Consider the following 15,604-nt stretch of genomic DNA (forward strand, 5'->3'; position numbering starts at 1 on the left):
TTTTGGCTTAATTCCGTAAGATTTCTGGGCCATGTCATTTCAGATGACGGTATTCGAGTTGATACTCCGAAAATTAAAGCGGTAAAGAATTGGCCAAGGCCTACGACGCCTACTGAAGTTCGTAGTTTTCTGTGGTTGGCAGGTTATTACAGAAGATTCGTAGAGGGCTTCTCATCTATTTCAGCTCCATTGATGAAGCTAACCCAAAAGACAGCTAAATTTCAATGGAATGATGCTTGTGATCGCAGCTTCCAAGAGTTAAAGGACAGATTAACCTCAGCTACAGTCGTAGCACTTCTAGAAGGGTCAGATAGTTATGTGGTATACTGTGATTCTTTCAGTGTTGGGTTAGGATGTGTGTTAATGCAGCATGGTAGAGTCATTGCTTATGCTTTGAGACAGCCACGGAAGCATGAAAAGAACTATCCAACGCATGACCTCGAATTAGCTGCAGTTATTCATGCATTAAAGATATGGAGACATTACTTGTATGGCGTGCATGCTGATATCTATACAGACCACAAGAGCCTCCAATACATTTTTAAGCAGAAGGAGTTAAACCTGTGGCAGAGGCGGTGGTTAGAATTGTAGAAAGATTGTGATGTGAATATTTTGTACCATCCTGGAAAAGCAAATGTAGTAGCTGATGCGCTTACCCGCCGATCAATGGGCAGCTTATGTGAAGTTCCTCTGGAAAGGAAAGAAATGATTCATGAGCTTTACCAGCTAGCTAATCTTGGAGTGCGTGTAATTGATTCAGGTAGTGGAGGGATTGGTATTAATGATCCCACGGTTTCATCTCTGAATGTGGAAGTGAAAGAGTGTCAGTATGAAGATCCGCAGTTGAGCTACTATAAGGACACATGTCGTGAAAAAGAGAGATCTCCATTTAAAACTTCGATGGATGAGATCCTTAGATACCATGGCAGGCTACGTGTTCCGACTGTTGCAGAATTGCGCCGACGAATTCTAGAATAAGCCCATTATTCTCGGTATTCTATTCACCCAGGTGCAACAAAAATGTACCACGATCTCAAATTGATATATTGGTGGGATGGCATGAAGAGAGACATAGCAGAATTCGTAGCCCAATGTCCAAATTGCCAAAAAGTAAAGATCAAACATCAGAAGCCAAGAGGGTTATTGCAAGCCATGAAAATTCCTACGTGGAAATGGGAAATTATCAATATGGATTTTATTATAGGATTACCCCGTTCCCAAGGCAAGTGTGATTCTATATGGGTAATCGTGGACAGATTAACAAAGGCATCTCATTTTCTTCCAGTCATGACCACATACTCAGCAGGAGATTATGCGAGATTGTATCTCAAGGAAATTGTGTGACTTCATGGCGTTCCGCTATCCATTATTACAGCTAGAGGAGCACAGTTTACAGCCAAGTTCTGGAAGTCCTTTCAAGAAGGTCTAGGTACCCAGGTGAAGCTTAGTACAGCATTCCATCCGCAAACTGATGGGCAAGCCGAGCGTACTATTCAGACCTTAGAGGATATGCTCCGAGCTTGTGTGTTGGATTTCGGTGGTAGTTGGGATGATCACCTACCCCTTATTGAGTTCGCATATAATAATAGCTACCATTCCAGTATTCAAATAGCCCCGTATGAGGCTTTAGATGGAAGAAAGTGTAGGTCCCCAATTGGATGGTTCGAAATAGGGGAAGTACAGTTAATAGGCCTTGAATTGGTTCAGCAAGCGGTAGAAAAAGTCAAAGTGATCTGAGACTGATTGCTGACAGCCCAAAGTCGCCAAACGTCTTACACGGACAACTGCCGACGAGACTTGGAGTTTCAGGTTGATGATTGGGTAGTTTTGAAGGTGTCGCCAATGAAAGGGGTGATGAGATTTGGCAAGAAAGGGAAATTCAGTCCCCGCTACATTGGACCCTATAAAATTATCTGTAAGGTGGGCTCAGTAGCCTATGAATTAAATGTCACGCCCCAATCTTGATAGGGCATGCTGGGCACCCGACCCCATACTCAGAGCCGAGCGAACCCCATTGGTTCTTGTAATGTTCATAATCTCACTGGACTCTTAAATCACAAAATGAAATGCATAATGAAAGCTTTTTAAAACACTCCTTTCATCGTTCTCAAATCAAGTAAAATCTGTGATCATGTGAAATTTGTAAAATAATGCATAATGATACACTGGCTCGCAGAGCCGATTACAAGACTGACATGCTATATACGTGACTCTATCTGCAAAGTCTCTAACATGAATCAATATACCATAGCATAGATACTCTGACTCAGCAACACTCCGGAAGGAAATGGAGCTCGCCAATCCAGCTGGAACATCTTCTAGCAATATCCTTTACTCATCTGTATACATCTGCGTGGCATGAAACGCAGCGTCCTCAAGAGGGGACGTCAGTACGAGCAATGTACTGAGTATGTAAGGCATGAACAATGACATAGTAAGAAATACCGAACATGGAAAATAATATGATGGACATAAGGGGATAAAGTAATACAAAAGAGATCAACCTGTGCCTCTGAATGCCCTCTCAAGGCCAATGTCTTGCATGCTTAGCTTTGTAAGAACTTTTCCATACATATCCATATATAACATACATACATATGCATTCACATACACTTACACTCACTATACATACATCTATCATATCCGTACCCGGCCCTTTCGGGACTCGGTGTGATCCGTACCCGACCCTTTCGGGACTCGGTGTGGTCCGTACCCGGCCCTTTCGGGACTCGGTGCTATCCGTACCCGGCCCTTTCGGGACTCGGTGCTATCCGTACCCGGCCCTTTCGGGACTCGGTGTTATCCCCAACTGATCAGCGGGATGCAATGCATACATACATACATACATATATACATACATACATAAAAATACTTAATGAAACCAACATCATCATTAACATTACCATTGTCACTATATCATTCCTTGAAAGATCAACCATCGCGAGATGAAATCGACGATCTCACGGGAGTCTTGAGAATCATGAACTTAGGTAGCACTGGAAATAGAATCGTTATCATCGCTATATCTCACCTTGAAGGAACGAGTAACATGAGGTGAGACCATCAACAATAAGTACGGTTAAGGGATTCATGGAATAGCTCAATATTCTCATATCGTCATTGAAATCATAAACTTGGAACTTTTAAACAGAAAATCGTTCTCATCATAGTCATCATAATAATATTCTCATTTTTGACATTGTCGTTGTCATTGAAAAACATGTCCATCGTTGTTATCATAAGAGCTCACATAATCACAACCTTTGGTTTGTAAAATACGAATATTTTGGAAAACATTTATGGGTTATCAGGAAGGAAATCATGCCTTGGAATCTTAGACTTTTAACTTCTGATAACAAGGAAATTATGGAAATATTTATGAAATCATAACGTAGGAATCATGCCTTTGAAAGAAAGGGACGAGCCTTAATATACCTGTTTCACCTCCTAGTAGCTACGCTTATTTCTCCAAGCTCGCAAGTCTACATTTAAGAGGATTTACACAATCATTAGACTCATCGTTATACACTTGTCTTAGTCCTTCAAATAAATTTATTTACAATCTGCCGAAATTTTGGCAGCATCTCCCCTGTTTATATGCCTAGCCCAGAATTACAATTCAGCAACCAATCAACAACAACAACAATACCAACATCAACAACACTACTATCCATACCAATATATTCCATAAACATCCCACACAATGTTTTTCAACATACAACAACAACATACACTTTCATCCATCCCAATCAAGGAGTATAATCTCATCAACACACCAAAAATGTTAGATACCATTTTTATACGCATAAATCAGTCCATCCACACGACCACAACATGTTCAAAACAGCCCATAAACACAACAACTACAACACAACACTTTATGACCTTTCCTCCATAACTATTTTCATATTTAAGGCTTGATAGACCTTCAAATAAACTCAACATAGGAGATGGAATGAATAACATACCTTATACTTGAAGAAAATCATCCACAACAACTTTCTCCAACGCCAAAACTTAAGTAGAAGCAAGAACAATTGCCTTTCACAGACTAGTTTGGCGTAATCTTGTTAAATTCTTGATTTATCGGACTATAATGTTTGGGAGATGTTTTGAGAGACTTCTAGGACCTTTTGGAATATTACTTTGCTGAAAAAAACGAGTTGATGGGGGTATTTATACCCCCCCCCCCCCTAGGTCGGTTCGACCGACTTACTCATGTGGGGCCCGCGGAGCCATGTTGGCAGCTTAGGGTCTTGCTCTTAAAATGGCCATATATTTTGATCCCGCTATGGTGTGAGGGCTCACGACATGCGGTTGGAAAGCTCTTTCAATTATCGACAACTTTCATTCTTTGTGTTTTTTCTAAATTCCAAACTTATAATAGCGTTTTGGCCCTTCCAAGTCAGGTCATCCGAAAACGTATCTTTAAATCATCCTTTTGGAGGGCTTATGCCCATATTTGGCTTAAGGGTCCTTCTTAGGACTTGCTCAACTTCACATGTACTACTCATATATCTCTTCATATGTCCTTTATAAAATCCCGACATATGGGCCCTACCTTAACTTATGGTTACGAGGGCTATCATCAAGTAACTTGTTAACTGATTTACTCCATACGATCTCCAAATGTCATATATATATTCTTATAATCAGATAATATAATAGTCATCCCTAATCCTTGTATAACTTTTCTCTCCCTTGGGCTCATACTAAGCCATCGACAGTCTTGGTAATGCAAAATGTTTCGGGGTGTAACATTGAACTTGCCTTCGGAGCTTGAATGAGTTCACCCAGTTTTTCATGTCTCAATGCTCCGCAAGTGTGTTGGAGATCCCAAGAGAATTGTTCTGATAGATGATGTGCAAGTGACAGAAAAATTAGCATATGAAGAAGTACCCATTGCCATCTTAGACAGGCAAGTACGAAGACTTCGAAACAAAGAAGTGGCTTCGTTTAAGGTCTTACGGAGGAATAATAATCGAGAAGAGACGACTTGGGAAGAGGAAGAGAAAATGAAATGCAAGTATCCACATTTATTCCAACCCCCAGGAGAGGTTCTAGATGAAACGCCAACAATATAAGGTATGTATGCAGTAAGTGAAGTGTAATAATTAGAGTATCTGAACACCCCTATTTCCATCATTACTCTGATATTATATTCCCCATCTTCGGGAGCTTTCGTAAGTCCTTCTTAGAGTTTTATTGTGTTCTAGCCCTATGAGGCATAATTATTATGGGTTGTTCTGACAGGACGGTAGCGCCATATTACAGGGGAAACTCTGGTAAAATTTTTGTAGAATTTCCGAGTACTTAACATTCGAGGACGAATATTCCAAAAAGGGGGGAAGAATGTTACACCTCGGAACTTTGGGTTGCTGTGCAGTGAAGGGACTAACGTAAGTTAATGTGTACATGATGTCCCTACAAGTAAGAAAGGATACTTAATAATTCTAATTAAGATTCTAAAGAAGTTAAAGGCAAAGGAGAAAAGTTCGTTAAATGAAACTTCACCGCAGTTCTACGAAAGGGGGGTTCGACAGTCGTTCTTTGTACCGTCGGACGGGTCGACGCTTCGTCGATTGTGCCGTAGAATTCAGCTAGAGCAAATACCATTCGGCGAATAGGTCGACGCTCCGTCGATCAGTTCGACGAACTGTCCTTCTCACCGTAGAATGAGAGGAAACGACAGATTGCTCACTGGAAATTTAACGACTTCGACAATCTGATCGACACACCGTCGATCCGATCGACGCTCCATCGATCGTCTCGTATATCTCGATCGGGACTGATTTTGAGAATTAATATAAGGATCCTCCCCTTCATTTTAATTCATTTCTCTCACTCCTTCACATATCAAGAAACCTCTAGAACCTTCTCCATCAATCAAAGGAAATCTATGATCAACTACACCAAAACCATGAAATCAAGTGTATGAAACCAATTAAAAGTTCATCTACACCAAGAAAACTCAAAAGAAGAAAGTTAAGGTTTTGGTGCAAAAGAGAAGTTCCACTCAAAGGTTGTTCATCCACCATCCAAGGTGAGTTTTATGGTATTTAGATGTTATTTAAGGTGTTGAAAGTTGAAACACTTAGACTATAGAAGGAGGTAGAAAATGGGTCATGAATAAGTGAATAGTGTCATTATTGAACAATAGTTGGGAGGAATTATCAATGTTAGTATGTTGTGATTGTAAATATGTTTTTAATAACAATTAGACCACGGAATGAGTATTGTATATGAGAAAACGCGATAGTGAGCTATAACTATAATTATGGAGAAATTGAAGGGAAATGGTGAAGTGTGGTAAATGTAAATGAATGATGATTGTTGTCGCGATGTTGTAAATGTTGTTATGTACGTTTGGGAGTTGATATAGAATGTGGGAAAAGTAGTAGAAACAAAGGAAATGCTGTCCAATTTTCCCTAGAAATAGTCAAACGTTCTTATCGTCGATTAACAAACGCTAATGCGAATTCTCTGTTGAAGGTAGAAATGTGCCATGGGAGGACGATCAAGCGATAGGATAGTTAAACGACAAAGGTATGTGAGGCTAGTCCTTTCTTTCTATGGCACGAATCCTATAGTATGACCTTCCTTCCTCTCCATGAATCTCTTAAGTTCTGGAAAATGTGAGTTTATGTTCATAAATAGCAACACAAGGTAATGAGTTAAAGTAGCGAAGTTCTAGATGTTCATGATATGATGTTCCTAAAACGTCAATGATGTCATTTATTACTTACACTCACCTCATATACTATTCTCTTCAAGGTGAGGCAGGATGTTAATGAGTGCTCCATAAGGAAATCAGGAGATCATGACCTTACGTCACCCCGATAATGCATAGTTATCCTTGAGTCTTTATGCATGCACTATGATGAGCATATTATGATGATGACATAACACCGCGCCTATTTGGCCGGGCAGTCACCGCTAAGGCGGGCAGCGTATACACCATGGCCAGATGGCATGGGTAGACACCACTAGTGGGCGGCATGAGATGATACCCCAGACGCGGGAGGCCTGGACGCAGGTAATGATTATTCCACCGATCCGACATGGACGGGCAGCTTATATATTTATGCATGTATGACATGATGACGATTATGAGTAAGCCAGCATGCATCATTTCCTTTATACTTGACAGTCAGATACAGATGTTCCTTATTGATGCTTCCTTTATTTCATTGACACAATATTATTGGTTATGCCTCTCATATTCAGTACAATGTTCGTACTGACATCCGTTTTCTTTGGACACTGTGTCATGCCCACAGGTAGACAGGGATGTGATCTTGTTACAGACTCGTAGGAGCTATTAGCCGAGTTGGAGAGCACTCCATTTTCCGGAGGTGGCATTGCTTATTCTTTTGGTTTATATGTATATGTATGTTTTGGGCACGAGGGGGTCCTATCCCGTCGATATGTCTAGGACTTTAGTAGAGGCTCGTAGATACGCAATGTGGGTGGTATGGTCTCACGATGTTGCCACCATGTATATATATATATATATATTCTTATAACTTGAGTATGATTTTGATAAAAGAGCGTTTAATGATCATGATAAGTAGTAGAACGAGGGGTGCTCGGTGGTTAGCCCCGGGTACCCGTCACGGCCCCTGGTCGGGTCGTGACACAGAATGTAGTAGCTCAAGTGTGGAAAAGGATAAGTGCTCACATGTTTCTAACTTCACAATATCTTTATCTTTTTTTCTAGATCCTTATTTGCAGGTTCATTCCAAGCCAGTTCGCAAGAAAATAACTTTTGATCAATATCATGACCATGGTATATTGAATGGTGAGGTTAAGTTGTTTAGAAAGAACAAATATTGTATGTTTTCTTGGTATTCATATGCTTTTGGTCTGGCTAATGATCCTCTACTGTTTAAAGAGCTTATGAATTATGTTTTTAGTTCTTGTGTTGGAAATTACATTGTTCTATTAGATGATGTAATGCTTGGATATTTGAAAGGGGTGTTTGTGCATAAAAGAACTAAGTGGGTTAAGTGGTTGCATGGTCACTACCTTGTGTTGTTTTTACTAAATGCTTGTTTTGTTTCCTTTGTTTGCTCCCTACTTATTGTGATTATCATGTTGGTTGCAGGTCAATGTCAAGATTCGAGGATGAATCTTCTTTAAGAGGGGGAGAATGATAGCAACCATGGAGGCTCAAATGCATTAAGGAACAAAAAAGTTCACCACCAAGATTCGGGACGAATCTTCTATAAGAGGGGGAGAATTATAGCAACCAAGGAAGCTTAATTTTCATTGAAGACTAAAAAATATCAAGATGCTTTAATGGGCTTCATTCGGTAATGAAAACATGTCTTGTAATAGAGGAATAGCTCCAACCCAAAGTAGATCTTTTGGGGAAGTCTTAATACTAATTGGAGGCCCAAATTGAAGACCAAGATGAGTTGCATTATGGCCCAAAACATGCCCAAAGAAGGAACAAGTTCAGCAGCCCATACTTGAGTTTCTAGAAGATCATTTAATGCTATGTTGACTACATTTAATGTTTTTATTAAACAAAGTGTTGGTGGTCTTCTATGCACATTGGAACAAATGGTTGGTGGTATTCTATGCACATTGGAACAAATGTTGGTGGTCTTCTATGCACCTTGGAACAAAGAATTGGTGGTCTTCTATGCAGCTTGGAAATTGCACCATAATTAATTTAGTTTTACCAACTTTGAAGTCTAGAATATTCTTTATTTTCTTTAGGGTGGCAGCCACCATTTCTCCTATATAAAGTGGTGTTTTCTTTTTCATTGTAACCAAGTTTGAATATTAATATAATAGCCTTGTAGCTTGTGGAGACCTTTAAGGTTCTCTTTTGAGTTATGCCCTTTTTGTTCTACTTTGAAGCGCAACTCGGATTCTTTGATTGTAAGATTCCTTGTTTGAGTTCCCTCCCTCCTATTCTTCTTATTCTTAATTGATTGATTCATTACTTCTTTTACTATTAAACAAGGTTTTAAGTATCAAATACTTGAACTTGTTTTCTTCTCTTACAAGAATCAATCCTTCCCTCTTTCAAATTTCTAATTATAAAGTCTTCCGCTATCCTTGCTGTTATCAAAGCCAAATCAAATCAAATGCGGAAAATTAAAGGATACGAATAAAAGGGATGAGAAATAGAGATAAATACTAGACCTACATGGTAGAATTCTATAGACAAACCTAGGTATATTAAACCTAAATCCTTCTAATACGAACTCGAATCCACAAGAACCAAAACAATATGAATCTTGCAAGAAGTTAACACGAAATCCACAAATGAACAATCTTCATGAATTAATTGGAAATAAATGGTTCACCAACCAACAATGGATTCCACCATCATATTGACTAAAATAGCCCTAAAATCTACCTAACAATCTATCACTCAAAATATGAGTATCTCTCAAATATTCATCATCAAAATATAAGTATTGAAATGAAATACAAGCTATATATACAAGCTAAGGAAAGATGACCAATAGGCAATTACAATGCTACCCTTAACGAAGTAAGGGCCTTGTTTGGCTAGTCTTCTTAGTGTAGTCTTCAATTCAAGGATTGGCCTTCAATGACAAAACACGCCCCTCCTTGCATAGATGACACTCTAATCAACCTTGCATGCATGACCTTCTTGTAGCATAACCCTCCTTGCGCAAAGTATCCACTTGCACAAATAACCCTTTGCCTAAATAACCATGTTCCGGCCTTGAGTCACCCAAGCTTGAAATTGTAGCCACTTTAAGGGGCAAGCCTTGGGCCTTGGACTCCCAATTCTTAATCCTTCATGAATCCGCTTCCAACACAAATCCTTGGAGAAGTTTGAGTAGTTGAGTCATTTGTGCCATTTAGGATCATATCAAAAGGGATAGGCATTATATACACATTACCACTTGATCAGCTGGTGCACCTTGATGATGATATATGGATCAGGTCGTATGTTCCTCGATATTATTATATGATATATGGATCGGGCCGTACGTTCCTCGGCACTATTATACAGGATACGGATCGGGCTGAACGTTCTTCAACACTATGACCTATATTTAGGCATATGAGCATGATTATAATTGAGGGCCTACATATTATACGCCCACAGAGGCATGGTCAGTTATACAGATTTAGGTAAATACTTACAGATACTCGTTCATACAAATGCATGCAGAGTTGCATAGATGATCAGATATTTAGTCATACATATGCAGTCAGATAGTCATTTCAGCTTATGAGTTTCAGATTTCATTTATGATTCTTATACTTATGCTACTCTTATACCTTACATACTCAATACATTATCCGTACTGACTCCCCTATTGCTCGGGCGGCTGTGTTCATGCCCACAGGTTCAGGTAGACAGACGGGCGGTCCATCTTAATAGGACCTTTATCCAGCGGTTGTCAGTGCGCTCCATTTGATCCAGTGCTGCAGTTTATTTTAGGTATGCTATTATTTTGAGATGTATATGTATTTGGGTATGATGGGGCCCTGTCCCGTCCTTTCTATAGCTTTTATTCCAGTAGAGGTCTGTAGACAGTTGTATGTATACGTCAGATGATGTAGCCTTGTCGGCTTCCATTCTTTTGTGTACAGTATGATGTAGCCTTGTCGGCTTCCATCCTGTCCTTTTTCCTGTCTAGAGTTGTCACTTTCACTCCCTTACTCCTCTTAATCTTTTCTCTCTCAATTTCTTGGGAGTTGGGACAAGTGCCAAGTATTCCTTTAGAAGGGTTAGGGGAATCCTCCACTTCATCCCCCTCTGTTGCTTCACAAGGATTGGGTTTCTTTCTTTTCAATTGTTCCTCCTTGAGCACTCAGAGGAGTATTTCTGTCACTTCCTTGAGGTTTTCTTTTGCCCCTTTTATATCACCTCTTATGCACTTGAAGTCTTCTCTTATCTCCTTGAACCCACCACTTGTGCTTGTTCCTTCTTTGGGTTCATTCCTCGCTTGAGGCCCCTCATTCCTCCTACTTCCTTCATTTATCGTCACTCCACTCCTACCTTCCATATAATAACCACCTTGGTAACATGGTAACCTCGGGTTAGGATAAGAGTAATGATTCATTGTATTCCTTGGAGTAGGATAAGATTTTGGATTTGAGTACCCACCATAATAATTTCCATGGCCAACAGGATGGCTAACTCCCTTCAATATTTCACTTCTCCTACCCTCCATGTCATAAATATATTGGGAATTTGGTGCCTCCAAATTAGGGTAAGAATTATATGATGATATAATAATAAAAAGAAAAGACAAGAAATTAAGGATAGAATAGATTGACACAATTGAATAAGGCTAAAAGACAACCCTGATGATAAAAGATTAAGACCTTCAATAAGATTACTCAAAAACACCAAACCCTTAAGGAGACCAAAAGGGATTGATTTCCCAATCACCCACCTTCTCAACAATTCAAACAACCAAAAGCTTCAACAAGATCTCAAACACTCAATTCTAGAGTTTTACAAATTTTCAATATCTCATTAAAATAATCTAAGTCTTCCATCAACAAGAAGAGAACAATTTAAACTATGCTAGAAATAAAAGATTGTAAAAATGACATAAACACCCTTAATCAGACAAGGGCCTTGTTTGGCTATTCTTCTTTCTTCAAAATCTTGAAATCTCCTTTGAAAGAATAGCCAACTTTCCATCTTTTAGCCATTTTGATGACTTCCCATTTCCACTTTTTCTCCCCAAGCAATCTTCATCAACAAATGGACTTGGGATCCAAGGTGCTCATCAAAAGTATACTTAAGAGCCTCCCGCTTCATGAATAAGCTTTCCAGGTGTTATAGTTCTCGGGCTTGGCTCCTTGTGAATGGCCTTGAGGCAAGTGGGCTTCCATCATTCTCCCCATCTTGAAGAGAATTTGTCCTCAAATTTGATGGCTCATCACTTTCCATCACCATGGGAGATGTCACAAATGTTAAAGGTGTTGTGAACTTGATATTCCGGGGGGAGATCAATTTTATAGGCATTATCATTAAGCCTTGCAAGAACTTCAAAGGGGATATCTCCATGCGGCATTAACTTTGTCTTCCTCTTGTTTGGGAACCTTTCTTTTCAAAAGTGCACCTATACCCACCAATCTCCCAGTTTAAGGACCACCCGTTTTCTTCCTTTGTTTGCCCTCTTCGCCACCTCTTGATTCTTCTTTTCAAGTTGGAGCCTTACTTTTTCATGGCGCTTCTTCATAGCTTCGGCTCTCTTATTACCATCTATACTCAATACCACATCTTGAGACAAAGGCGTTAGATCCAAGGGGGTTAGGGGGTTAAAACCATAAAACACCTCAAGGGGTGACATGCCGATATTGCTATGAATAACCCTATTATATGCAAATTCTACTAAAGGAAATTGGTCTTCCCAAGAGGCTAACTTCCCTTTTACCATGCCCGAAGCAAAGAACCCAAAGTCCTATTGACAACTTCGGTTTGGCCATTGGTTTGTGGGTGGCAAGAAGTGGAAAACAACAACTTCGTTCCAAGCCTACCCCGCAATTATTTCCAAAGTGACTAAGGAATTTGGGATCCCTATCGCTCACAATTGTTTTGGGAATGCCATGCAATTTAACAACATTTTTAGCAAACAAGAAAGCAATATGAAGAGCATCATCAACCTTAGGGCAAGCAATGAAATCGGCCATTTTCGAAAAACTATCAACAACAACAAAGATGCTATCTTTCCCCCATTTTTCCCTAGGCAATCCCATCACAAAGTCCATGGAAATATCAAACCAAGGTTGTAAAGGGATGGGGAGGGGAGTGTAAAAGCCACGGGGTTGGAGTCTAGATTTAGCTTTTCGGCATTCAAGGAAATAGCCACAAATTCGAGCCACATCCCGCCGCATGTGAGGCCAATAGAATTGCTCCTCAAGAATCCCCATTGTCTTCTCAATCCCAAAGTGTCCCATCAATCCCCCATTGTGTGCCTCCCTCACAAATAGCTCTCTCCAAGAGCTCATGGGCACACATAGTCGCTTGTTCTTGAACAAGAAACCATCAAACTTAGAATAGGGAGTAGAAGATCTATCCCTAAGCCACCTTTCCCATTCCCATTCTTCGCATTCTAGAAAGATGTTTGCAAAGACGGGGTCCTCGGGATACAATGTCTTCAAACTCTCAAAACCCATCAATTTGGAAGACAAAGTATTGATCAAAACATGTTTCCTTGATAAGGCATCCGCCACTACGTTATCCTTTCCCTTTTTGTATTGGATTACATAAGGGAAGGATTCAAGGAATTCAACCCATTTGGCATGCTTTTTGTTCAACTTACCTTGGGCCTTAAGATGCTTTAAGGACTCATGATCGTTCCGAATCACAAACTCTTTAGGCCACAAGTAGTGTTGCCAATTACGTAAAGCACGAATTAAGGCATACAACTCAAGATCATAGGTAGTATAATTCAAAGTCGTTCCCTTGAGTTTTTCACTAAAATAGGCTATGGGCTTTTGGTCTTGCATTAAAATGGCTCCAATACCCACTTTGATTGCATCCCATTCAATCTCAAAGATTTTTTCAAAGTCGGGTAATTGCAAGAATGGTGCGGAGCTAAGCATTTGTTTCAACGTTTCAAAGGCATTAGCTTGCTCCACACCCTAAGAAAAAGGTTTATCCTTTTGGATTACCTCGGTTAAAGGAGCGACTATGGTACTAAATCCTTTAACAAAACGCCTATAGAAACTATCCAAGCCATGAAAACTTCTTACATATCCAATGGATTTTGGAGTGGGAAAATTTTGTATGGCTTTTATTTTGGACTCATCAACCTCAACCCCCCCCCCCCCCCCTTGAGCTCACAACAAACCCCAAGAAAACAACTTCATCCACACAAAAGGAACATTTATCAACATTGGCATAAAGTTGTTCTTGTCTAAGCACTTCAAATACACATTTCAAGTGAATGACATGCTCGTCCATGGTTTTACTATACACCAAAATATCATCAAAGTAAACAACCACGAATTTGCCAATAAAAGGTTTCATCACATGATTCATCAAACACATGAAAGTACTAGGAGCGTTAGTGAGGCCAAAAGGCATCACCAACCATTCATATAGACCAAACATGGTCTTGAATGCGGTTTTCCACTCATCTTCGGGTTTCATCCGGATTTGATGATACCCGCTCCTAAGATCTATCTTAGAGAATATGCATGAACCATTTAACCATCAAGCATATCATCAAGACGAGGTATGGGATGGCGATACTTTATCGTTATCTTGTTGATGGCATGAAAATCAACACACATGTGCTATGACCCATCTTTCTTTGGCACAAAAATCATGGGCACGTCACAAGGGCTCATACTTTCTCGCACAACTCCCTTTTCAAGGAGTTCATCCACTTGCCTTTGAAGCTCCTTAGTGTTATCCGGGTTGGCCCTATAAGCCGGTTTGTTTGGCAATTGAGACCCTGGGATAAAGTCAATATGGTGTTCAATTCCCCTCAAGGGTGGTGTTACACCCCACCCTTGGTAGGGCGTGATTGGCACCCGACACCTTAAGGAAACCGAGCGAACCAACTTATAACTTACATCCTTCGTCTCAAATGAAATCAATAGGGTCGAGAGGCTAAATACGAACAAAATATCATGCATAGTATATGTGCATTGGACCCATGGTGCCAACATTACTATAGTGACACTATGACTAAGCTGTACACAGAAACTGACTGCAAAGCCTCTATGAACATGACTGAAGTATACAAGTCGGGACTGGGCCCCCGACATACCTTGAACAAAATCATGCACACACACACACACACATATATATATATATATATATATATATATACTCGGCAGTGCTCCAGGAAGAGATGGAGCTCACCAGTCAGAACTAGTACCTGAAGACAACCTACTATGGAAGATCCTTGTCTTGTCTATCTACACCTGCGGGCATGAACGCAGCGTCCACAAGAAGGGACGTTAGTACGAACAATGTACTGAGTATGTAAGGCATGAATAGTAACATATTATGAAATACCGAACAGGGAAAATTAATATAATGAACGTATGGGGATAAAGTAATATAAACAAGATCAACCTGTGCCTTTGAATGCCCTTTTAGGGCGAATGTCGTGCATGCTTAGCTTTTTAAGAATTTTTCCATACATATCCATACATATATAATATCTCGTCCGGTCGTTAAGGCGCGTTAATATATATATAGATACATATAGTTATATACATATAGCATTTTACATGGTGTTATCTTACCCGGCCATGTAGGCTCGGTATCATCTTACCCGGCCCTTTTGGGACTCGGTATCATCTTTCCCGGCCCTTTCGGGACTCGGTGTTATCTTACCCGGCCCTTTCGGGACTCGGTGTTATCCCTAGCTGATCAGTGGAAGTGCAATGCATACATACATACATATACATACAAATACATAAATGAAATCAACATCATCATTTGCATTACCGTTATCATCATATCAATCCTTGAAGGATCAACCATCGCAAGATAAAATCGACGATGTCGCGAGAGTCTCGAGAATCATGAACTTAGGTAGCACTAGAAATAGAATCGTTATCATCGCTATATCTCACCTCGAAGGAACGAGTAACATGAGCTGAGACCATCAACAATAAGTAC

The sequence above is a fragment of the Lycium barbarum genome, chromosome 8 (assembly GCF_019175385.1).
Source record: "Lycium barbarum isolate Lr01 chromosome 8, ASM1917538v2, whole genome shotgun sequence".
NCBI lineage: Eukaryota > Viridiplantae > Streptophyta > Magnoliopsida > Solanales > Solanaceae > Lycium > Lycium barbarum.